The sequence below is a fragment of the Sciurus carolinensis genome, chromosome 1, assembly GCF_902686445.1.
Source record: "Sciurus carolinensis chromosome 1, mSciCar1.2, whole genome shotgun sequence".
Taxonomy (NCBI): Eukaryota; Metazoa; Chordata; class Mammalia; order Rodentia; family Sciuridae; genus Sciurus; species Sciurus carolinensis.
This window is the reverse complement of record NC_062213.1, coordinates 170,589,477-170,615,143: the sequence shown is the minus strand read 5'-3', so window position 1 is coordinate 170,615,143 and position 25,667 is coordinate 170,589,477. Positions and strand designations below refer to the sequence as shown.

The 25,667-nt window shown below is 35.4% G+C and overlaps 1 protein-coding gene and 1 non-coding gene across 4 annotated transcripts in view; one reads left to right on the top strand and one right to left on the bottom strand.

The window, feature by feature from the left end:
- LOC124985227 (BEN domain-containing protein 5) overlaps positions 1-25,667 on the bottom strand; it is a 1,510,890-nt gene that overhangs the window by 877,690 nt on the left and 607,533 nt on the right. The window lies entirely within an intron of this gene.
- On the top strand, positions 15,065-15,137 carry Trnav-cac (transfer RNA valine (anticodon CAC)). Its single transcript has one exon. It is a non-coding gene; the product is annotated as a tRNA-Val (tRNA).

The window sequence follows — 25,667 nt, the reverse complement described above, 5'->3', positions numbered from 1 at the left end:
CTCCTTTTCCTGATTTTAGGTTTACAGTAGCCTCAGGTAAGAGATTGCCTCTTTCAGCTCCTACCCTAGAACTTCACTGCCTACTGCCCAGAATTCTCACACAAATAGAGAAGATTTTAGCAACACAATAACACTGTATGGGCAAAATATTGAAAAACAAGAAAGAGAAATATATATATGAAAATACTCTTATTTCTAAAATGTGGTATAAATATTATCAGTAATCTGCAATAGTGGTAAATTAGTAATTTTTAATGGTAAAGTCCTTTGTAATTTGTAAAATACTTTTACATGACTTCTTTGATTTCACACAAACCTGGTGAGGGATTAAAAGCAGAAATGAATCTCCTTACTGTGAAGTGAGGGAATAAAGGCATATGGAAGTTAAACAACAAACCCTTACTCACATTCCAGGGGCTAATGCAAATCTCATTCTAAATCCCTTCCTTTCTCTGTCTCTTTTGCTCCTCCCCCAACGCTTTTGTGTGATAACCTGCACTTCAACTTCTGCATGACATCATCATGGTGTAACACAAAACAAAGAGAACTAGTGACCCTGTGTTTGTGCGTGCGTGTGTGTGTGTGTGTGTGTGTGTGTGTGTAATTCACATCTTGTAAGGATTTGGGGGAAGACATTAATCAGAAAGTGAGACTTTAAGTGAGACTGATCAATCTCACACAATCTATTTGAAAGCAAGACTCAGAGAAGAGAGATTGCTCAGGAGAGAGGAAGGGAGGGAGAATTAAGAAGTGGGGGCTGGAAGTATATAATTTCTACCTCCTTAGAGGTAGAAGCAAACACAACACAGAGACCTTGAAGAGGGCTCAGCTCAGAATTGAAGAAGATAGGTTATACAGCTACTTAGAGAATTCATAATAAAGCAGAGTCAGATGAACTTACCTTAAAATCTTACTCTGGGAGTTGCTACCTTCATAGCCTTCCTTAAGTTATTAAAATCAATGATTGTTAATATCTCAATTTCTTTATTTATTAAGACATTAATATATTTTTCAGATCATTACAATAAAGCAAATAAGAAAACAAGGAAGAAAATTAATAAATCTATCTTTACTTGCTCCTAATGAATGAAAGTTCTGATTTTCTTTGAAACAATTTCAGCCTCTCTGCACAAGAGGATAGTAATAACAGTACTACCAGTTATCATCGACTAGTTCTGCTTCCTCAAATGTTGAAGTGTGAACATTAGAGAAGTATACCGTGGCAAATGTAGAAAGCAAGTTTTATTTAAAAAATCGTAACACAGACTTCTCCCAGGAGGGGGAAGAGGGCCATAGCTGGTGTCCTGGTATCCCAGTAAGTGGGAGTGTCTTGCCCCTTTTACACATTTTAGATTTTCTATCTTCTCCTGCCCTCTTCCCCCTTATCTCTCTCTTTCCTATGTAACCCACTAGGCCCAGGAGATGCCAGTTGGATGGCCAAAAAGTGAAAAGAGATGGGCAGGGGTCAGGTCAAATAGAGTGATCCAGGTAGGTAGCAGCCTAGGGGGCATTAATTAGCAGCTCCCTGTATGCTCAGGGGGTGGTTTATTAACAACCTTCCAGGAGGGGCAGTATAGGCAGGTATTCTTGGTAATGAAAGGGCTCTGGAGGTATTAACCTTCCAATCTCCCAGGGATAGTCTCCAACTTCTTGGACCCAAACTGGCCTCCATTTTCATGATCCAACCCAATTACCTATCTATACTGACTGCCTGTCTTTAATTTTTACCTCATTATCACAGACTCCCAAACTGAAAACATTCCAGTCTTATGAATTCAAGCTCAACTGAAAAAGGTGGGATCTGAGAAGAAAAGAGGTAAAGGCAGGAGGAAAACAGGCAGAACAATGAGAACACTTTTCTCCTGAAACTAGATCGATAATCCTATAAAATTTTCTATACATAGGGGTATGGGATCCCAAGTACTAAAATGCAGGAACATCATTCAGCAGCACCCAGACCCCTCTCCAATCCTCTCTAGAACTAGTTGAATATGAACCTTCTTGAACCTCTTATAGATGCACAATATTGGACCATCAGCACAGATGTACCTATCCCACACGTAGGGAGAGGTCTGTGCAGAGCTGGCAGAGCCCCAGGATAGGGCCATGTTGTGCTCAGTCGGCTGCATTCCCAAGCACGACTAGAAACTCTCATGCAGCAGTCTATTTTGGGTTTGTGCTCACGCTGAAGACAATATGCTTTTAACTTTTTCCACATGATATTTTCCTCCTACTTGTCTTAAAACCAACTACTGTTCAGACCAGTAAATTTATAAAGTTCTACAATCCTTTTAGCCTAGGTATCTAAGGGGATACAGGCCAAATATGAGAAAAGGGGAAGCATTTTCTATGTGTCAAGGTTAATGCTCAGTACTATACATACACTCTTCACTTTCACAAATCCATGAGTTAAGTAATGTCAGGTAAACAGAAGGCCCAGGATCTGAACCCAGTTATAAACTTTACTTTATATCAGTTGTTGCCACCAATTAGTTAGAAGGTAAAATGATTTCAAAGCCATAAGGGGTCTGTTGGAATAGTGGGTCAAGTCAGTTCAGTCAGGTTCTAACTCTCATGGTGTTTCATGTTTCTTACAAGCTGCAAAAGTCTGGAAAAACCTCTTTCTATTCCCAGACCTACTTGACCACACATAACTATGCATTGAACTAAGTAACCTGTTAGATCTCAGATACTTCTGAAAGCTAAATGTTTCATACTTTATGATTATAATGATGACAATGATGACTATAATGACTACAGTGACCAATGAATTCCTAAAATTCATTGATTCACTCATGTATTCATTCAAATATGTTAATTAGAGACCTATCTTATGGTAGTAATTATTTTCTTTTCATAAACATAATCTGCACTACTGAAATCAAATTAATATTTCTTAGTCAGGTCAGGCTTCTTGAACAACAGACCATAGACTAGGTAGTGTATATACAAAATAAATTTATTGCTTACAGTTCTAGAGGCTGGAAGACTAAGATCAGGATGCCAACTTGGAAGGGTTCTGTTGAGGGCTTCATCTGGGTTACAGAATGCCACCTTCTTGTATTCTCACACAGAAGAAAGAGAATGAACTAGCTTCTCTGATCTCCTTTACAAGGACACTATCTCCTTTCATGAGAGTTCCACCTTTATGAACTAATCAAGAGGCCCCAACTCCAAATATTGTCACTTTGAGAATTAAATTTCAACATGTGTGTTGGGGAGAGGCACAAATACCCAGTCTATAACAGCCTCTTAATAGTCACAGTGATATTAAAACATGCTAAAAGCTTTACCATTACTATGCTTTTATCCCCACCATAAACTAAAAAGAATGTTCTTCTTGTCCTCTCCCCTGGCTGATAGTATTTAGGAATGTGGACTTCAACATCATAAAATATTTAGGCATAAATGATAGTTTCAATAGGCATTAATTTGTAGATAGTAGTTGAGGTTATAGGAATTAAACAGTGTAAATGAAAAGAGTTAGGAGACTATATGAAGACAGTAGATTGGAATCCTAGGAAATTCTAATACTTTAGGATCCTCAAAAGAAAAAGAAAAAAGGGAAAGCCCAGGAAGGAGATTGGGAAGTTCTAGATGGAGATATAAGAGAAAAAGTAGGAACACTGTCAGACAATAAAAGAGAGGAGAGGGAAAGGAGAAGTGATTGACACTGTCAAATGTCACAAGTCATGTAGGATGTGGTTATAAGAGATGCCTTGAAGATGTGCCTACTTTCTCTTCTCTTAGGCACAGGGTCTCTGGTCTAATGCCTAAGTCCTTGATAAACTTTGAGTTGAGTTTTATGCAGTGTGAGAGATAGGGGTTAATTTCATTTTGCTATATAGAGATTTCTAGTTTTCCCAGCACCATTTGTTGAAGAGGCTATCTTTTCTCCAATGTATGTTTTTGGCACCTTTGTCTGAGATAACTGTATTTATGTGGGTTTGTCTCTGTGTCTTCTATTCTGTACCATGGTATACACATCTGTTTTGGTTCCAATACCAAGCCATCTTTCTTACTAAACTAAAAGGCTTCTTCAAAGCAAATTCGCTTCACAGAAAATTCTCACATTTTGTTTTGCTTATATACTAATATATGCTTATATAATTATATACTCCAGATGATAATATATTCATACATGTGGTAACAAAAAGATATAAGTATTTATATGTTTGAATATGCACATGTGCTTAACTACAGATATAGTAGATGAAAATATATTCCCAAATGTTTAAATTTAGAATTATCAACTGCAATTGGTGGAAAAATTTCTAAATTTAAAGTTAATAGCATTAGTTCATATCCCAGTTCCACATCTTGTCAGTTATGTGATTTGCAGTATGTTATTCATATCTTAGAGTCATTATTTCATCATTTGTAAAATGGGAATAACTATGGGGTTGCCATGGAGATTGAACATGCTTTGTAAACTGCTTTTACAAAAGTAACAATATAATATTTAAAAGTTCTGGACTACTTTTGTTAGTTATTAATTATGAGACCTTGGGTAAGTCATTTAGCCTCACTGAGCTTCAATTCATGTGAAAAATGAAGCTCATAATAATTTTACTTGATAAGGTTATTACAAAGATAAAATTAGTTCAAACATAATATGTATAATATATACATAAAACATAATATATATACATATATATAAAGTATATATACATACATGGCATAAAGTAAGAACTTGAGTTATGCTAATTATAATTTTTATTATATTGGCATGTAAGGCAATTGAATTACATCTAGCTACAACAATGGCAATAAATAAATAAAAACATGTATGCACAAAGGAAAATAAATACAACTGTTGCAATAATGAAATTGAAAAGCCTACAAGACTCAAAGAGATAAATCTCACTGTTCCATGTCTATGATCAATCTATTAATCAGTTTCCTCACCTTCTCTGCAATGTGTTCTGGGTCCACAGACTACAAATGATGCAGACATGTTAAGAATAAACAAGAAATGAAAGTTTCAGTTATATGCCTTCAGACCTAAGGAGAAACAAGTGATACAGGGTGTGACCAGAGAAGACATCCAAGGAAAGTCTGTGCCCTGAAGAAGAATGCTCTTGGAATTCTGTGATAGGAATAAGTAGGCTGTTTTTTAAAACTAACGAAGTTAATCGAGTTAGTTAATTAAGCTAAAGGACCAAAGAACACTAATGATCAGAGAAAAAAAGAGGCATGGGGAGTAGAAGACTCAATGAGAAACTAGTTTTTTAGAAACTGACAGCCATGGAGACCTTTTCTGCTGTGCCAAAATGGTGGTTTTAAAATAAGAAAAATAAACTAAAAAACCCTCAATTGATGGGAAAAAAAAATGCATTGACATGAGAAAGGAGATCAACTGGTGTTGATCTATATCAACTATAGTTCATTTGTAAAGACTTCACAAAATCAGGGAGGGTTAAAGAGGATGGTTGATCCAGTTTTAAGAGAGTGAAGAGATATAAAACAGCATGGTCTAAAATATACCCATATAGGACCTCTTCTAAAAACATCCTCAGGGTGGAAAAAAGAATGGGGTTTTTGAAACCTTATTAGACACCCCTTTCTTATTCTGTAACTTTATAATTCATTGGAATAATGCACCTTAAGTTAAAATAAATTGCTTTTTTATGAGTGAGCATCCAAGTTTTTTTATTTGACATGCAATCAATTATAGAAACAATTTTACCAGAGACAGCAATTTAGTAGTCAGGAGTTTAAAGTCATGCAAATATGGAGCTTTATATTGGCGCTTTAGAATTATGCATTTCATTATAGGTGGCAAATACCTATAATCCCATCTACTCAGGAGGCTGAGGCAGAAGGATCACCAGTTTGAGGCCATCCTGGGCATCTTAAACTTAAAAAGAGTGGGGATGTAGCTCAGTGGTACAACACTTGTCTAGCATACATAAAGCCCCATTTCTGAAAGAAAAGAGAGAAAATTATGCATTTCACTTTAGTTTTCTAAATGGGTCTTGTGCATAGCAGTCTACACTAGAAAGTAAACTTCTCAGCTTTGGTTTGTTCTGCCAGACCCATGCATACATATTGAAAACAACACAGAAAAGCCAAATCTTGGTTTTCTTTTGACAACTCTATAAAATATATATTGTCAACCTCCCTTACAGATGGGGTCACAGAAGTTCAGAAAAGTTAATCAACATGTCAGAAACTTCAGTCATTCTTGGTGTCTGGTATCTCTCATGGTGGTCTATTTTCCAAAGGCCCAAACTTCTTGAATTACATCATAAAAGTGTTGACCAGTGCCCATAATTGGTTTTCTAAACTCAGATCTGAATTTTTGTTCTAGATATTCATCTAAAGATCTCTTTTCCCACAACAATGAGGGATTTGCCTGCATCGACCCATTTCCCTCACAAGGAACAGGAGTTCAACTATTGACTCCCACACTTCCTGTTCAAAAATCCTTACCTGACTCATTCACCTCTTAGGGAACTGCTAATTGATCTAAAACAGAGCTGCTGGTGCCTTCAAGAATACTCCAGAGACAGAGCCTCCCTGCTCCTGGATGGATACTAGAAAGTTTTGTCTGAAGTCACTAAAACCCACTGTTTTGTTTGTGACACTTTGCTGCCCTTGCTGGTTCCTATCTGGTGAGACTCCTCAAACTTCAGATGGGCTCTCGTTACTAACACTAGCTACGTTCTAGTTTCTGACTCTGCCTCTTTCCTGTTTATCAGTTTCTAGTCCCACTTAAAAAGCTCCTACAGGGCTGGGGATATAGCTCAGTTGGTAGAGTGTCTGACTTGCAAGTACAAGGCCCTGGGTTCAATCCCAAGCACTGCAAAAAAGAAAAAGGAAAAAAAAAGAAAAGCTCTTATAGTCTCCTCTTGAAAGCATCTTTTTGTTATGTTGTCCATCAGTAATGATACTACCTGGATTAAAAACAAAACAAAAAAAGTACCAATATGACTATGCTCCTTTTATGGTTAAAATAATTTATGAAAGATGAAAAAAACAACAGAGGGAAAAAAAAAGTTCAGGTCCCTTAGCATGTACTCAAGACCTTTTATGACCTGAACTCTATTTATCTCTCCAGCCTCTTTTCTGGACATGGTCCCTTAAACAATGCTCAAAATATGCTGAAATACAGGTAGTTCCCTCAAAGAGGAAGATATCTCATATGCCTATACCCTCTGCTCTTGTGTTTCTTTTACCTGTTATGCTCTCTTCCCAGCCTGCTGCCTCCACTTCCTCTCATCAACTTTTACTCACCATCTAAGAAAGTGATATGTAAGTAGAATTCAGAGACCCAGATGTTATGGAGAGGAAAAAATTAATTATTTTGTGGCACCCTCTCCCTGCACTGATTTAGAGGTATTTATACATTAGTTTATGTCTCCTTTTAGAATTTTTGAAGATGGAAGCACTATTATTATTCTCTATATCCTAGAACCCAGTTTAGGAATTGAAATCAAATAGGCATTAGAAAATATTTGCTGAGTTGATTCTGAGTCAGGCTTCCATTATGATGTTATGCACCCTAGACTTTCTAATAAGACATGCCATAAAAGGCTTCTACTAATGCCTGCATGTGTGTGCCTTGATTAGAGATTTCAGGAGCCTTGAATTTCTATCTATGAATACTCAATTAAAACTCTCATGTGAGTCCCAGCATCTAATCTGCTGCCTCTACTACCAAGAAGGCAGAGCCAATGCAAAAAGTTAGTCTTGGTCAGTCTAAAAGTACAGCCTGAGGGTATGAAAAATGTTGGAATGAGATAGACATCATTACCCTATGTACATGTACGATTAACAAATGGTATGAATCTACATTGTGTACAACCATAGAAATGAAATGATGTACCCCATTTGTGTACAATGAGTCAAAATGCAGTCTATACAAAATAAAAAAGAATAAATAATTTTAAAAAATAAATAAAAGTACAGCCTAAGTCAGCTCCAGAGAGCTGTCAGTTTTCTTCTTGAGTCTAAGCTATTTTGCTATAATCAAAGAATTCCAAATCTTGTGCCAGATAAGGGTGTTACAGTTTTTTTCCATTTTAACACATTTCATTGTTACTCAGCCCTTCTTGAACTGAGAAATTGGCTAAATATGGAGAGATTCCAGGGCCTCAATCCTGAGTTGCTGAGAAATGGCCTGGGAATTTATATTTGCATTTTTTAAAAATTTAATTATTTATTTATTTTGTAAATTTTTACAGACTGCATTTTGATTCATTGTACACAAAATGGCTACGTCATTTTGTTTCTATGGTTGTACACGATGCAGATTCATACCATTGGTGTAATCATACATGTATATAGGGTAATGATGTCTGTCTCATTCCACCATTTTTCATACAGCCCCTCCCTCTCATTTCCTTCTACATAATATATTTGTATTTTTAACAAGTGTCCCAGATGATTGTCATGTTCAGGTAAATTTGAGGAACATGGTGACATTTCTCAAGGAAAGATGATTGCTGCTATACCCCAGACTTCACTCCTCATGGCTTATCTGTATTCAAAACTATAAGAGTGTCTGGAAATGGAACATAAATTTTTATTAAATAATACACAGTTCTCAGAAATAAATAAATGAGGTGTTCCTTTGTATGCCCTTTTGACCCCTGCATTTTAGGATCTGAATAATAAGATATAGATTTTATATTGGAATATAAATCAGTGGCCTCACATCAGAACACTACAAAAGAGCACATAGTCATGCATGCCTTTGACAAGGCAAAGTTGATTGGTCATATCTTGACATGTTATTTTTTTAAAACAATTTGACGTTAAGCATCTGGAGAGGAGAAAGATTGTAGGACTGATCATCAAATTTAAATCTAAACTCTGCCACAGTTGGCTGTTTAGCCTTGGTCTTGTCACTTTATCTCATACATCCTCAGTTTCTTCTTCAAAAAATGAAATTAATAACTATTTCATATGTTGTATTTATGAGATATTTTAGGAATAAAATTTATAGAAAATTTAATAATTAAAATGTAATAATTTGAATAATTGTGTATAGTAAAAACACTAATAATGGTGAGGCAATAATATGAATTAACTATTCAAATATTTGCTAAATATTTTTATGTGCAAAACACTGTACCAAGAGCTCATAGTAAACAAGAACAAATTTAGGTCCCTACTCTCATGGATTTCATAATTCAATTAAGGAAACCAATGTTGAGTCAACAATTCAAAAACATTTAATTACAAATAAAATATGTGCTATGAATGTACCACGTAGTCTGAGAACATAACAAATACAGAAACTCTTATCAGTAGGGTCATGTATAATTTCCTTGGGGGAAGTTCATGGTTAAACTAAAATATGAAGGACTTCATTACATGAAAATAGGGAATGGGCTATGCATTTCAGGCAAAAGGGACAGCATGTTTTCCCTACTGTGAATAAAAGGAACGTGCTGCAGTCAAATAACTGGGAAGGTCAGTTCTACTTGTACAAAAATTATTGTGGGGTGGGGCCAGGTGGAGAGGTATAAGTAAGTGTTGAAGCAAGATATAGGCAAGTGGTTAGTTCATTAGTGACAGCACAGGGCTTGCCAAGGAATTTATTTTTATCCCAAGTATTATGGGAAGGTACTACAGTTTTTAGGCAGGAGAGTGACTATCAGATTTTCAAAATTTTAAAACATCATAGTGACTTCATTATAAATAATGGATTTCAGAAGGTTAACAGTGGGATGAGGGAGGTAAGTTAGGAGGCTATTAGCCTACACCAGGTGACAGATGATATGATATTGATTTGGAAGGGTAAAGATAGAGATGAATTTGAGAGGTAATAGATGATAAAATCAATAGAGTTGTGTAATTGATAAGTGAATATTCTTTTTTATAATGCAAAAGTAATATACAAAAATATTAGTTATATAATGTTTTACATTTCATTTTTTTTTTTTTTTTTGTGGTGCTGAGAATTGAACCCAGGGCCTTGTGCATGCAAGGCAAGCACTCTACCAATTGAGCTATATCCCCAGCTTCCATTTCAAAATTTTCTATTAAACAGTTTCTTTAATGGGCCAACCTCAGTTACAATTATTATTCAGAAAGCATTGTATTCAGTGTTCTGGTTGATGGAGGTCAGATGTAGCACAGGTTCTACCCTTAAGAAATTCTTGATCAAGAAGTCTCTTTTGCCCCTTCTGGGATATAACCAGTGTTTTGATTTCCTTCCTCACTATTGATAAATTTTACTTGTTCTAGAATTTCTAAAAATGGAATCATACTCTGAATGCTATTTTACATAAGGCTCTTTCATTGAGCATAATATTTTTGAGATTCACTTATGTTGTTTTGTTTATCAGTTGTTTGTTCTTTCTTATTGCTGAGTAATATTCCATTGTATAAATACATCTGTTTGGTCATTTATTCTCTTATTGGTGGATATCTTGGGATTTCCCCAATTTGAAGCTATCATGAATAAAGTTACAACAAACAAACAAAAGAAAAATAAGTTTATAATCTTATGAAGGAGATATAATATTACTTGTAATTTTGATAACAATTCAGTGATATAGGTAATATACTCTTCATTTTTACAACTGCATATGCTAAAACCTAGAGTGCTTATCAAAGGTGGTTCTACTAAAGAATGGCAATACTCCCCTGAAGCTTCACTCGCTCTTCATGACTTTCCTAGAACTTGGTTCTCTGGAAGAAAAACTACCTCTGGATCCCTGTTTCGGGACCCACCCATGTTCCCCAAAGACATCTGTCTGGCAAGCAAAATTTCAAGCAGAACTGTTGGGAAGTTTTACATTGCAGTTAGAGGTGAGCATCTTGATATGCATTCTTTCCCAATGAATGAAATAAATAGATTAAACTCCTCAGTGTTCAAATCTAAGCCCAACTAACTAAATGAAGTCAATATTTCCCTGTAAACTAAAAATGGTTATTCAAGAAAATAACCTATCATTAGAGATAAGTATGGTAACATGGGAAATATCAGGACTGTGTCAGCCCAATCTACAGGTCCAGGTTCAGAAAGAGACAAGGGATCATGTATGCATGATAAAGATTTGCTCTTTCAGGTGTGATTATTGGACTGGCAGCATCAATACCACATCAATTTTTTGAGAAATGAAGAACCTCAGTTCCTATGGTAGTCTCTTTAGAGAATCAGAATCTGTAATTTAACAAGATCCCCAATGATTTTTGATGTACAATGAAGTTTAAGAAGAACTGATATAAAGTTTATACACCAAAAGGAATCTCCACCTTTAATTCCTCAAATGACCTGAAAATCTACCAATAATAATTTCTAATTATCAAAGCTTTGGACTTCTTTCACTTCTTCTTCCATAAAGGTAGAACCCTCTTTCAGCTTAAAGCAGCCTGATAGGGATGAAAAGGCATGGTATGTGGAGTCAGATATAGATAAAGTCAGATATGCCCAGCTGTAAATCCAGAGTAAAACACTTGACATGTTGTCAAGAACCTCTGAGACAGTTTTCTTCAGGTCAAAGTAAAAATAACAAGCCAGACTTGTCAAGTCTACAAGAGAGGATGAAGATCAAAGAAAACAATGGATGCCAGTGTTTAGTATTTATATAGACAGTATGAAATTATTGCTACTATTTGCACTCTCAAGCATAACTGCATTCATTTGCTCATTAATCCAATCAATTATATAGGTACATAATGGGAACCTGTTCTATGCCAAACTATGTGGCAGGTACCAAAGTTGCAGGTTAATTAAACAGCTATTCCTACTCCTATTAAGTTTAGGTTTGTAGTGAAAAGAATAAGGTATCATATAATTACCAGTGCCCTAAAAGAGGAACAGAGCGATGTAGAACACAGGACTTCCAATGCTCAGGCAACTGTTATTTTTCATCATCATAAATTCAAGGAAAATAGGGTGTGTTTGGGTGGGAAGACAGCCTGGTTGGAATATTGCATATACCAATTATCACCTTGGGGTAAAAAACTTAAACCTCTCTAAGTATTATACCTTTATTTATAATAACATCTATATTACTAAACTTACCTGATGATAAAATTGATGTGCAAGGACTAGGTAAACTGTTAACTTTTTCCATTCATTCAAGTATTTAAGTATCTGCTCTGTGCCAAGCAATAGTCTCCCTGGGGATATAGGAATGAAAAAGATACTGTTGTTCTCAAGGACCTTCCAGGTAAGTGTAAAACTATAACAAATGTCAAGGAGGAAAAGCTGAAAGAACTGTGTGATACAATAAGAGAAGCACAAAATCTTATCTGAAACCGAAATGGGGTGGGGAGAATAGATTAGGGAGAGCCAGCTTTGAGAAATGTATCAATTTCAATGTTTTCAATATTTCTTATTAAAAGTAAAGAAAAATTGATAATAGAAAAAGGAAAGAATAGATTGATCAAGAAGAGGTAGTGCTGAGAGCTGCAGTCTAATAAAAACAAACAAAAACTAATAATAATAACAGCAGCTAATGTTTACTCAACACTTACTAAGTGTCGGACATGCATTAGCTCTTTAACATTACCCGTATTTGTTTGCTGTTTGTGGTCTTGCTGGAAACTCATGGTACTTTCTCTTCTCTGGACTTTCTCTGTCATCTTTCTACCATGAAATCCTAGACTTGTCTGCCAAGTTTCAAGATAAACATTATTGGTCCTATTTTAACTTTCTTCTCTCCTGCCTTTCCCCTAGGCACTGTTTGACGCCCACCCCACCTCCAGTTCTATCGATATAGATTCCACATTTGGATGTACTATTCATTTTTTTCATATTTAAAAATGGTCCAAGAAATGTGTCTTTCATTGCAGTAACTCCTGTTTTGAAATACCTCTCTAAGCCAAGAATTTTATTTCTTCCTAAGAGAATCTTATACAGATAGAATTTAGTCTTAAGCAATACACAGATATTTACAAAAATCTGAGAGTTCTAGAGCATTCATGCCAGAGTCTTAGACTTTGTTACACCAATTTCAACAACAAGGATGAAGGCACAAGAGATTATTAAAATTTTAATTCAATCATCTGTGATTTAGAATGTTCTTGGATGGACCCATAGCAAAACGACTTTGAGCATGATAGCAGAAAATTTTGTTGTCAATTTTTTGAAGGAAAAAAAAAAAGCACCAAATTGTGCTGTTCCATTCATCCTTAAAATATGTGGTTTCTGGGTCTTCACAAATAGACAGAGATAGGATTTTCAGAGAAATTCATTTCCAAGTTCTTTTCCTTTTTTGAATAAAGTTCTTAAGTAGGTCACACTGCTTGACTTTCAACTTGTTTCAAAAAACTACTTCTTTGATTTTGAAAATTGGCAATGCATTTTTGATCAGAACAATTGAATTAGTATGTACCAGTGTGATTTAGAACTGCTACTAACCTTAGAACAGGAGATGATCAAAAGTCTCATGTCGCTCAACACAAAGTAAGATCTAGATGTAAGTCCTTTGAGTCGTAAATTATCTAAGCACACACCTTGCTATTTCAAGCTTCCTTGGTTTTGCCAATATTCTCCCTACATCAAGCCTTGCCTTCCTCTTCTTCACCAGTTAACTGTTAAATATCTTTCAACAAAAATCAATTTAAGTGTCACATTCTCTCTCTCATTCTTTATTCTCACCCTCAACCAAATGCCACAGAATAGGCATTCTTCTTAGTCTTCTAATAATTCCTATGTTGATTTTTGTCATAGCAATATTATTGTCACAAAAATAATATATATGACCACTGATATAGATGGACTATATGAAGACTAAGGACTTCCACATTAGAAATCAGTTGCTTGAAAAAATTTATTCACCATTAATTAACCAGTACACATGGTTTCAAGGACATTCAGTATTAAATAAAGTCATAGTCAAGCTCTCTAGCTCATTAATGGTTAAAATAGGCAAAACCCCTAACATCAACAAGAAAAGACCTTTAGCACTTTTTAATAAGACACCAGTAGTGGTTAGCACAAATTTACATACCATTTTTTTTTCTCTATCCTTTTTCTGGCCTGTTCTAGGCCCTGGAAGGTACCTAAAATATTAAGGTTTATGTATGAAATAAATGCCCAACACTTCTGAATCTCAGACTGAGAAGCTTGGAATATACTTGACAAGCAGCAGTGACCTGAACAATGTCATTTTTAAAGATCTTGAGAGAATCTATAAAATACAACTCTAACCTAACTCCACCACTTGAGGGGTTCATGAAACATAAAATCTATGTTTGAGTGTGTCTGCACACATGAGGAAACAAACAGTTAAATAGGTCCCCATTCTTCATTTCAGGAAAAATGCTGAGGTGTTTTTTTTTTTCTTTTCTTTTTCTTTTTCTTTTTTTCTTTTCTTTTTTCCCTTTTCCCTCTTTTGGAAATGGCCCTCACCAGGAGGTAGTCATTATTAAGGAAGTCACCTTACTCCTGCCTCAGGCAGAACCAGAATGCTGTTTTGTCCTGTTAAATAAAAGAGAAACCAAAAATTACCAGTAATTTCACTGGAGAAGTAAAGAATAGTAATTGTGAGAAATATCCTAGGCAGTCCAGTGAGTAATTATAGCACATGACAGACTAACATGTGAAATTAAGGGTACTTATTTGAATTGAACATCTGAAATGTACTTTTACAAAGAAAAACTGTGAGGGAAATTAACTGATCCCAGCTTCAGCAAGGTCTGGAATTTCTCATCTTCAGGATTCTATATTCTTTAGCAGGTGTACCCAATGTTTTAAAGCCTGCGAGTTTATAACGTGCACTCTTATTTATAGATACTCAAAGGATCAGAAGGCTCTTGCAAGCTAATTCAGTCTCTGAGGTTTATGGTTGGAGCTCAGAGCACTGTTTTTTGGGGTAAAAGGGGAATAGATGTTTTGTGCCTATAGTTGGAGTGGAGTTTTCTCCACAAGTAGGTGTGAGGCCTGGTGCAGAAATAAAGATCTCAACCCAGAGAAAGGAAAGAGGAGAAAGGGGCTTGGAAGGAAAGGTAGTTAATCTTAAAAGTCAGTTTTATTCTGAAGCAAATGAAACTCAAGTCTTATGAGCACCATACTTGCACAGATCTCTTTTAAAGACATGAGATGGGACCAGGTAATGTGGTTAAGGAATATCATCAAAAAGAAATGTGAAGGGCTGGGGATATAGCTCAGTTGGTAGAGTGTTTGCCTCACAAGTACAAAGCCCTGGGTTCAATCCCCAGTACTGCCAAAAGAAAAAAAAAAAAAATGTGGGTAGTCACTGAATAAGAAGACATTAAATGTCTTAAAATCATAAAGTTATATGGGAAAAACTTTTTAAGAGGTTTTCCCAAATTTCATAACAATCCTAAGATTTTACTTGAAATAATAAATCACGATTTTGAAATGAACTTTAAAAACTACCAATAGTAAAAAACATATTTGACCAACAACAATAGAGGAAAGACTGTTAGCTTTCTATTCTCTATTTTCTTTTTAGAAAATGAAAATATGGAATTACAGTCATATGAAGAGACAATCAAAGAGTGTGCAGTCAAAAATGTAGGAGAAAAATATTATAGAAATACTTTAGGTAATTAATAACATAACAATATTTTGTGATAGGCTTATAGTATTTAAAATACTTTAAATATTTTTCAACTTCAAATAGTTTATAATGATTTTTTATTCTAACTCCATGCTCACTTTCATACCTGTTTTTATGTGTTATGTTATATTCTTTTTCCCAAAACAGTCCACTAAATTGAACAAGCTTAAGGCTCCACAAACTTGTATACACTTGTGCTCACACGTTCATCACCTGCAATGTTAGATCTTTCTGCCTGTGCCCAGACTGACTTGGTTAGAAACCTTCTCATCCCTGTCTCATCAAAACAGAGACCAGGGGAGAGGAAGTAGAGGAAAAACTCTGGGGTTGAAGCCAGTATAAGGGGAGCAGCATGGTATAGCACAAAGGGTGTAGGGTTTGTTAGATGGACCTGGGCTTGAACCAACATTTTTTTCTTTTTTTAACAAATATTAGCTCATCTCTTCCTTATTATCTTTGAGAAAACTGAGGCTCTGTGACCCTTGGCAAGTTCTTTAACTTTACTGAGCTTCAATTTCCTTCCCTAAAGATAAAGAACAGATGAGCTATTGTGAAAGAAGCGTTTGATAAGCTGCAAATTTTTGCTTGTAAGTGTGTTAAGAGTAACTAATTTGATTAAATGTATATGTATTAGAAGCAGGATTATGCTACTGTTCCCAGGCACATGCCTATTCGGCCTATTTCATGATACACCCTACCCCCAAAACACACACACACACACACACACACACACACACACACACACTTTGCCTGTGCCACAGTCATGTTGACAGGCAGGATTTGGGGTATCATAAAACCAAAATGTAACCTTTATCTTTCTTCTATTTTCACACTCTTGACTAAATGACCTTGGTACCATCCCTATAGGTATAATCTCATATCTCAATTTGTATACTGACACCTTCAGAGAGGTGAATGGATTTAACGCAAGGCTGCTAACTTCAAGTCAAGCAGGATTCACATTGTACTTGTATTCACATTGTTATTTTTCAAGTCCTTGCTTTTCAGAAATATATACTTAAGACTTTATGGAATAAAAGATATTATATATGGGATTTACCTCAAACTAATATAGTGGGAGAGGAGTTAGAAGCAGTGGGTAGTGATAAAAATAATGGACTGCAATTTAATCATTTCTGAAGCTAGATTATGGGTACTTTAGATTCATTACACTGTTTCTATTTACTTTTGTATATGGTGGAAAATTTCCAGAATAAAATATAAAAATGATTTATCAAATATCACCCTAAATGTACATAGGGCTTTATTTTAGCTCTTTTTCATTTTGTCCCCTGGAACTTACAGTTTGCTCCATTTATTTTCAATTTTTGTGATAACCATATAAAACAAGAATCATGGAATGGCAATAATATTAATAAGAAGAGTAATAGCTTGCATTTAATGAATTATTCTGTGCCTGCCCCTGTCCAAAGTAATTTACTTTCATATCTTATTTAATATTCATAAGAACTCTGAAGAAACTGAGGCTCAGCAATATTAAGTAACCTGACCATGGTCTACAGAAAGTAACATATTAAAATCTCCTACTTCGTTGTTTCCCAGACTCAGGTTTATATTCTGAGACAACATGCCACCAGAGACCACAATCTAGCTGGAAGAGAAGGAAGTCTTGAAAATGCCAGGGAAATGGCCCTGAATATCTGCTCTGGTTTCATACCAATCTGGAGGCTAGACTTTACATGTCCTTCTTATACATGTTGTATTGTGCAAGGCCAGAAGGATGCACATCTTTCCTTTTATAAGCTTAAATCCAAAATAAGAAAACACAAATGTCAACAGATGTAATGAAGCATTTATTTTTTGACATGAGAAGAGAGAGGATATAACAATAAGAAAACAAGCAGAAGGGGGAAAAAAAACACTAGTAGAGCACTGACTATACTTGGTATTTGACATATGCAATATATTGCTATTTACAACCTCAAGTCCTTCAGAGAAATGTGGACTTTGTTAAATAAATAGACTTTTGGTTCTGCTGAGAACTCCAGACTTCAAGGGTGGTCTTTGAAGGGAATATGTGGCAGGACCTGAAGAGAGTTGAATGTTCCCCATAATAGAGGGAGAATTTGGAATTTGGGAGAAAAGGATCACCTGATAGGAGGAGAAAAGGAACCAACAGAGGGTTAAACCCTGGAATACCATGAAGGATAATATGGACAGAATGAAAAAAAATCTAGTGGCAGAATGGGTAATGGACTATTTTCAGTTACCAACTTTTTTTCCATATAAAAAACATGAGGGAGCTTGCTTATAAGCACTATATGTACAGATGGTCCCTGACCATTATGGTTTAGATATGAGGTTCCCCCACAAAAGTTTGCAAAGAGTGAGACAATGCAAGAATTTTCAGAGGTGAAATGATTAGATGATAAGAGGTATAACCTAATCAGTGGGTTAATTCAATGATATGGATTAACTGGGTGGTAACTATAGGTATATAGAGCACAGTTGGAGGAAGTAGCTCACTGGGGTTGCGACTTAGAGATTTATATTTTGTCCTTGGTAAATGAATTTTGCTTCCTGGTTGTCATGTCCTGATATGCTTCCTTGTGACATGCCCTGCCACCATAATATTCTGCCTTATCTTGGGTCCAAAGTTATGGAGTTGGCTGACCATGGACTGAACCTCTGAAACTATGAGTCAAAATAAACATTTCCTCCTCTATGTTGCTCTTGGCGTCTGTTGTTCACAGCAATGCAATGCAAAGCTGACTAAAACACTGACTTATGATGGTTTGACTTAACAAGATTTTCAGTTTTAGAAGGGTGCAAAAGCAGTATGCATTCACTAGAAAATGTGCTTGCAATTTTGAATTTTAATCTTTTCCTTGGCTAGTGATATGCAGTATGGTATTCTGGGCAGTGATATTGGGAAGCAGCATTGAGCTTGTAGCTCATTAGTCACTTAGTCACAAGAGTAAGTAATCTATAATGTACTGTATTATAAAGCTATGATATTGAGTAGGTCAGGGGTACAAAATGCATTCTCAATTTTCAGTAATTTCAACTCATGATGTAACCTCACAAAGTCAAGGAGCACCTAGACATAGATCCACCATCTCATCATAGGGAAAAGGAGAGAAAATTAAAATTTTGCCCTAGTCACATTATTTCAAGGTTAGAAATTCCAAAAAGATTCCAGATGGCTAAACATAGCTTCTGATATGAGGACACCACAGGGAAGTAAGAATCAGAAAGAAAATAACCAGAGATTTCTGGTTATTTGTAATTTTATATTGTAAACTATTTGCCTGATGTTTTAGAGTAGTTATTCAGAACAACAACAGGAGCCTAACCAGCTGACTAGACCTGACTAGGCCCAGTGGTTCTTCTACCTAGATCTTAACTGACTAGGAAGTTTCTGAATCTTCCATCCAGATCCTCCTCAATTATAAGAAGCAGATTCAGATTGTTAAAATGCAAAAATCTCATTAATGTAGGTCAACATTTTTCCAGAGGTGGATAGTAAAAATATTTTGTTTCCCCAGAATAATGGAAACCTATATAGTGACCCACTCACTGCACTAGGCAAGTGTGTATATCTGCAGAGAGTCAAACAAAACCAATCTGGTTCACTATGAACAAGAAGCAGTTGCTTTATTCCTCAGTCACAGACTTGGCAATTTACTTTTGATTCATCACTATGAGAGTATCTCCTACCACCTGGATATTTGTATTTACTTTGATTTTTTTTTTCAAAATTTCCCAGTCATAATGGTCAAAGAAAATTTTAGAACCCTGGGTAGTACATATCTTCTGGGATTAAGAGGACAGTTAAACTCTAAATCATATATCTCAGACTGAAAGGACTGAGTACATTCCATTTGATGTCACTCTTTCCAAAAGCATTCTTTAGCAATTCTGTGTTTCTTTATACTGTAGCCAAATAGCTAAACTCTTCCTATATAAAGGAAAGATAACAAATAACTTCAATTTTGTGGGTTATACAGTCTCTGTAGTAACTATTCAACTCTGACATTGTAACATAAAAACAATTCATAAATCAGTGGATGCGGCTATATTCCAATGAAACTTTATTTACAAAAACAGGCATTGGGGCAGATTCAGACCATAGGCCATGATTTTCCTACCCCTACTCCAGAATGTTCGATTCTTCTCAATGATAGATTTTTTTTTTTTTTTTTCCCGTTCTGGGGATTGAACCCAGAGGGCCTTGTGCTTGCAAGGCAGTCACTCTACCAACTGCACTATATCCCCAGCCCCTAGGTTCTTTATAGTACTTTTTACCCTTGATGGCCTCATCTTCAGGGTATGATTGGCCTCAATTTCAATGCTCATGACTTTCTTGTAGTTTGCATCAATAAAGAGAAACAAGAACTCCTGCATAGTCACTTTTTGCCACTGACAGTCACCATGATTCACATTGAATGACAGAACCAGCAAGAGGACAACTGAATTGATATACAGTCCAACAATGTAATGGCACAGTGGGATTTCCTCTTTAGCATACCTAGCCTTATAGACAACAACAGACACTCTCAGTGTATGTGCATAATTCTAGATTTATTCTTGGTGCCACTCCTCCTACTCCACAAAATTCGGTGTTTTACTTATATGCCCAACAGACTTGGAAATATTTTACCCACAGAGCTTGTGTTTCTTACCCCACATTTGAGGCATCATGAAGACCAGATGAGTCTGGATGCTCTGAATAGACTTTATCCAATAGAAATAAAGGTTGAAGGGAACAGGCTAATGAGGTTCTAGTTAATGCTCTCGGTACTCAGAAAAGAGGCAAAGGGTGCTGAAGACAAACATGGGTATTACTGATGCTGTCGGCTAAAGAATTTTTAAGAAACGGTATGTCATCTGTTCACTTTGAAATTTTCCTGGTACAATACATACCTAATCCCTGTTTCCAAATCTTAAAATCAACTTCATTCCTGTGTGATGAAGTTTAGTTCAGTTCCTCATCGTTTTCTTCTGTTAATGCCTTACTGATTTCCCTGCCACTAGTACTATTTTTCTCCAATTTATTCTCACTATAGGTTTTTTAAAGTGAGAAACCTTAACATAATATTCCTCTGCTTTAAATCTTCAGTAGCTCCTTTTGAGCTTCAGGAAAAGTCCAAACCCTTCAGCATGATATTTAAAACCCTATCTTAATTTAATAGCTTCATGCTCTGCCACTCCTCCTCCTCTTACAACCTATATTCCTGACATAATAAAATATTTGCAGTTCCTTGACTATACCATATTCTTGCTCAATTTGGATATCTCTCAAATGGAGTTCTCCCTGCTTGAAATGCCCTTCCTATTAGTTTTTGTCTGTGTAATTTCTATCTTTCAGACAAAGGTCTTACACCATTTGAACCAGGCTATCTCCTGTGATCCCCAAGCCCATAAAATCTACCTTGGGTGTTTTTGTTTGATTTTAGTGAAACACCCTGTACTTATTTCTATATATAGCACTGTACTATAATTATTTTTTTCTCTTCCCTCTTCTAACCATATGAATTCCTTGAGCACAGAGAAAAAATATCTTTTAGTTTTTTATCAGAAGACCATAGTATAACCCAGAATAGAATAAATACACAGCATACAATTTTGAATAAGTGAATTAAATTAATGGTAATTATGTCATGTACCAACAGACAATGCCTAAAACCTTGGAAAACAAGAGTAAGGAGGTGTCTAAACCTATGTGAGTAAATATGTATTTTTAAAGTACACTAAATATGATTAATGATATGTATGTATACATATATAGATGTGTATATATATGAATATATAATACCATGAGTGTTCATCTCATTGGATCATTTCCATAATCTGAACACATCTATAAAACTAGCACTCAGGTCCAAAAACAGATTATTACTAGCACTTCGCATATTCCCTCTCAAGTTCCCTTTCTATTATTAACCATCCCAAGGATAACCAATGCCATTACTTTGTTTTGCATGATTCCAACATACAAATGTAATCCACACAATTTATATTCTTTCTGTCGGGTTTTTCATTCATATATATGTTTGTGAAATTCAGTCACGTAGTTGTATGTAGGTGTAGCTATTCATTCTCATTATTACATAGCATTATTGTGTGTAAATGTAACATAATTTATTTATCCACTCTACATCCATTCTATTGTTGATGGACATTTGGGTACTTTCCAGCGGCTTGGGGCTATAATAGTGCTGCTATGAACATTTCTTTTACTAAACAACAACATACATTTCTGTGGAATATATTTTAGGATTGAAATTTCTTGGTCATAGTGTATACATATATTCAACTTTAGTAGGAACTGCCAAATAATTTTCTGAAATTGCACCAACAGAGAACTTCTAATTCATGAAGTAGGTTAAGCTCATAGAAAATTTCTATGTAAATACAAAGTACTGTTATTAACTCAATGCCTCATTTGCACAAGATCATCATGTTCCGTAGCAATTAAAAATAACATCTTTGATTAGATGAAATCAAATATCAACTGGGATTTGCATTTATAATCTAGATATGTCACACTCTTCTCTAATCAAAATTAGGTTTTGACAAAATGTCTCAGTGGAAAGACAAGTGCTGGTTAGCTGTTTTTACAAGCATATTAGGTCATATATGTTTGGTACCATGTAAACACTTTCTTTAATTATGTCCTAGTTTGTCAAGAAACTGGGAAGGACACTGCTAAACCCAATCTTTTCCACATCTCCATTGTACATTTTATTGTAATCATGTATTTTTTTAAAAACTATGATTCACTGATCCCTAGAATTTAAATAATCACAAGCCTTCTCTGGAATAAACAGTTCACATCTTTGCACTAATTATTTTAAACTTTAAATTTGGTATTTTACTAATAATACTTGGTATAGAAAGAAAAAAGATTTGAAAAGAATGAAAGAAATATATAGGATAAAGATGATAAAAACACTGATAATCCCACTGTATACAAAGCCTGCTAAAATTTCAGTGCATATGCCTTCAGATACTTCTTATGTATTTATATGTAGATGAAATTATATTCTATACACTTTTAGTATTTTTTTGTTATATAAATTTCACCACATGAATTTCTATCAATTTTTTAAAATTTTAATTCATTTTTAATTAATACATAAAACATAAAAACTATACATTACAAAATATTTAAATCATATTAAACAAATTTATTCTCTCAAATATTACATGTTTATGGTGAAAACCTTAAAAATTTTTTTCTAGCTTTTTAAAGTTTATAGTACATTATTATCAATAGTCACTCTACTGTGCAATAGCACATCAGAATTCCTTCCTATCTTATTGTAACCTAGTGCCAGCTGATAAACATTTCCTCACACCTCCCCACCCCCATTATCCCCAGTCTCTGATAACCATATAGTCTCAATCTCTATTAGATCAACATTTTTAGATTCCACATATGAGTAAAATCATGCAGTACTTGTCTTTCTGTACCTGGCTTATTTCAATTAAAATAATGATTTCCAGTTCCATACGTGTTGCCACAAATTATCTTTTTCAATCTTTTTTATAGCAGAATAGTATTCTGTTGTGTATATGTACCACATTTTCTTCATCCATCCATCAGTTGAAGAACACTTAGGTTGTTTCCATATCTTGGCTATTATAAATGGTGCTGCAATAAACATGGAGTGCAAATCTCTCTTTGACACATTGATTTCATTTCCTTTGGATAAATACACAGAAGTAGGATTGCTGGATCACAAAATAATTCTATTTTAAATTTTTAGGAAGGTTCCATACCCTTTTCCATAATGTCTGTACCTAATTTACATTCCCACTAGGTGTGAAAGGGTTTCCTCTTCTCAAGATTTTTAAAGTGCAAATAAAATGGCATATCATATTGATAAGATGTGATATTGTAAAATGTGTTTGGTCTTCCTAGTATTTCCTGAAATAAAGTTCCTGAAATACTTGGAATCCCTGAAGGGATGTTATGATTTGTATATGATATTCCCCAAAAGTTCATGTGTATTACAAAGCAAGAAAGTTTGGAGGTGAAATGATTGAGTTGTGAGAGTTTTAACCTAATTGGTGAACTAATCACCTGATAGTGATTAACTAAATGGTAACTGTAGGCAGTGGAGGTGGCAGAGGAGGTGGGCATTAGGGGTGTGCTTTGGGGGTATATATTTTGTCCCTGGTGAGCAAGAGTTCTCTCTGCTTCCTGATTGTCATGTCCTAAATTGTTTTTCCCTCCACAAGTTTCCACCAGGATGTTCTGTCTCACCTCTAGCCCAGAGCAATGGAGGCAGTCATCTAAGAACTGAGATCTCTGAAACGGCAAGTGCCAAATAAACTTTTCCTCCTCTACATTTTTCTCATCAGGTCTTTTGTTCACAGCAGGGAAAAAGCTGACTAAAATAAGTAATAAGCCTTTTTCTATGCTGATGATTTGAATGATGGCTGGGGACTTTTGATAGCTTTAGAATAGGGACAGATCATAGCAAAAATCAAAGCAGGTTAACAAGTTTTTAGCCTCAGTTACCAACCTCCAGTTAAGTTCATCATCAATGGCCATTATTTAATCAATCATGTCTACATAATGAAGTTTCCATAAAAACTCAAAAGGATTGGATTCCCAGGAGATTCCAGATAGCTGAACACACAGACATACCTTGGAGAGTGGTACACCAAGACAGACCATGGAAATACTGCACCCCTCTGCATTTCTTCATTTATATTCTTTATAATATTCTTTTATAAGACACTGGTAGACATAAATGTTTCCCCCAGTTCTATGTCTATAGCAAATTAATCAAATTCAAAGAGGTCAGAAGTATCGGTAAATCAAATGGGAGCTTGATAATAGCATCTGATACAGAAAGTCTTGTGGGACTGAGCCTTCAAACTGTGGGATCTGACACTATCTCCAGGTAGACAGTGTGAGAAATGAACTGAATTAGAGGGCATCCAGCTGGTGTCTCCAGCAGAACTGCTTGCCTACTGAGTATATGTGGAAAAACCCCATCACAAAAGCATCCTGTGTTGATTGTTGAGTAAGAGTATAGGATAAACACTTTGGCATTTCCTATATTCCTCACAAGTATTTATCATTTTAAGCAACAAATCAATGCATACTCTTTCATATTATGAAAGCATAAAATGCCTACAGCACTGATTCTACCATTTTAGAAGCTATATTACCTAGAACCAGTTACTTGCTATATTGAGCTTAAATTTACTCATTAAAAAGTAGAATAACAAATCAGGTTTCATATATTTCACATGAGATTTGGATTAAATAATATACTGGGAAATGCATGATATGGGATTTGGTAATCAAATATATGCAATAAATTTCCTTGAATCTGATTTTGTGGTGGTGTGGTTTAGAGCTGGAATGTCTCATGTATAAACATTGGTCCCCAATGTAGCAATGTTCACAGTGAGGAGGGGGGCTCTGGCAAACGATTGGAACATGAGGGTTTGTCTGACCCCATTAGCAGATTAATCTATTGTCAACTGAAAGGACTATAGGGAGGTAGTAAAAACTATAGGCAGTGGGGCATTGGTGGAGAAAGTAGATTACAAGGGCACGCCCTGGAAGGGTATTTCTTTTCTTCAGCCCTGTCTCTCTTCCTCTCTTCTTCCTCTCCCTTTCCTTCCTTCCTTTTTCCCTATCCCCTCTCTCCACTCCCTTCCTAGCTGCCAAAAGCTGAGCAATTTCCTTTGGCATGCCCTTCTAACATGATGTCTGCCTTACCTCCAAAGCAATGGAGCCAGTTGACTATGGACTGAATCTTTTCTCCTTAAGCTTCATGTCAGGTATTTTGGTCACATCAGTAAAGAATTGACTTACACATATGGGAAGCACAAAAAAATATGTACAAGAAACTGTCACTGTCCTTCACGAATGCATAATTTGATAGGAAAGTTGGGTAACAAAAATCAGTAAGAGGAAGAAACCCATTATCATTGATGAAATGCCAACTATGTTGGGAGCCATGCTGTACACTCATTATTCATATAAGAGACAAACCTGCATAGGGAGAATGAAATGGTCCCTGTATCACATACTTTGAACAAGCTTCCTTCTAATAGAATAATACAGAGAAGATTGCTGGATTAGTGGTACAAAGGTCTTTGAAGTCCAATCAAGGAGAGAAGGATGGTTAGAAGCAGAAAAAAAGAAAATCTGTCCTTTTATAGCTCATCTGTTTCCTA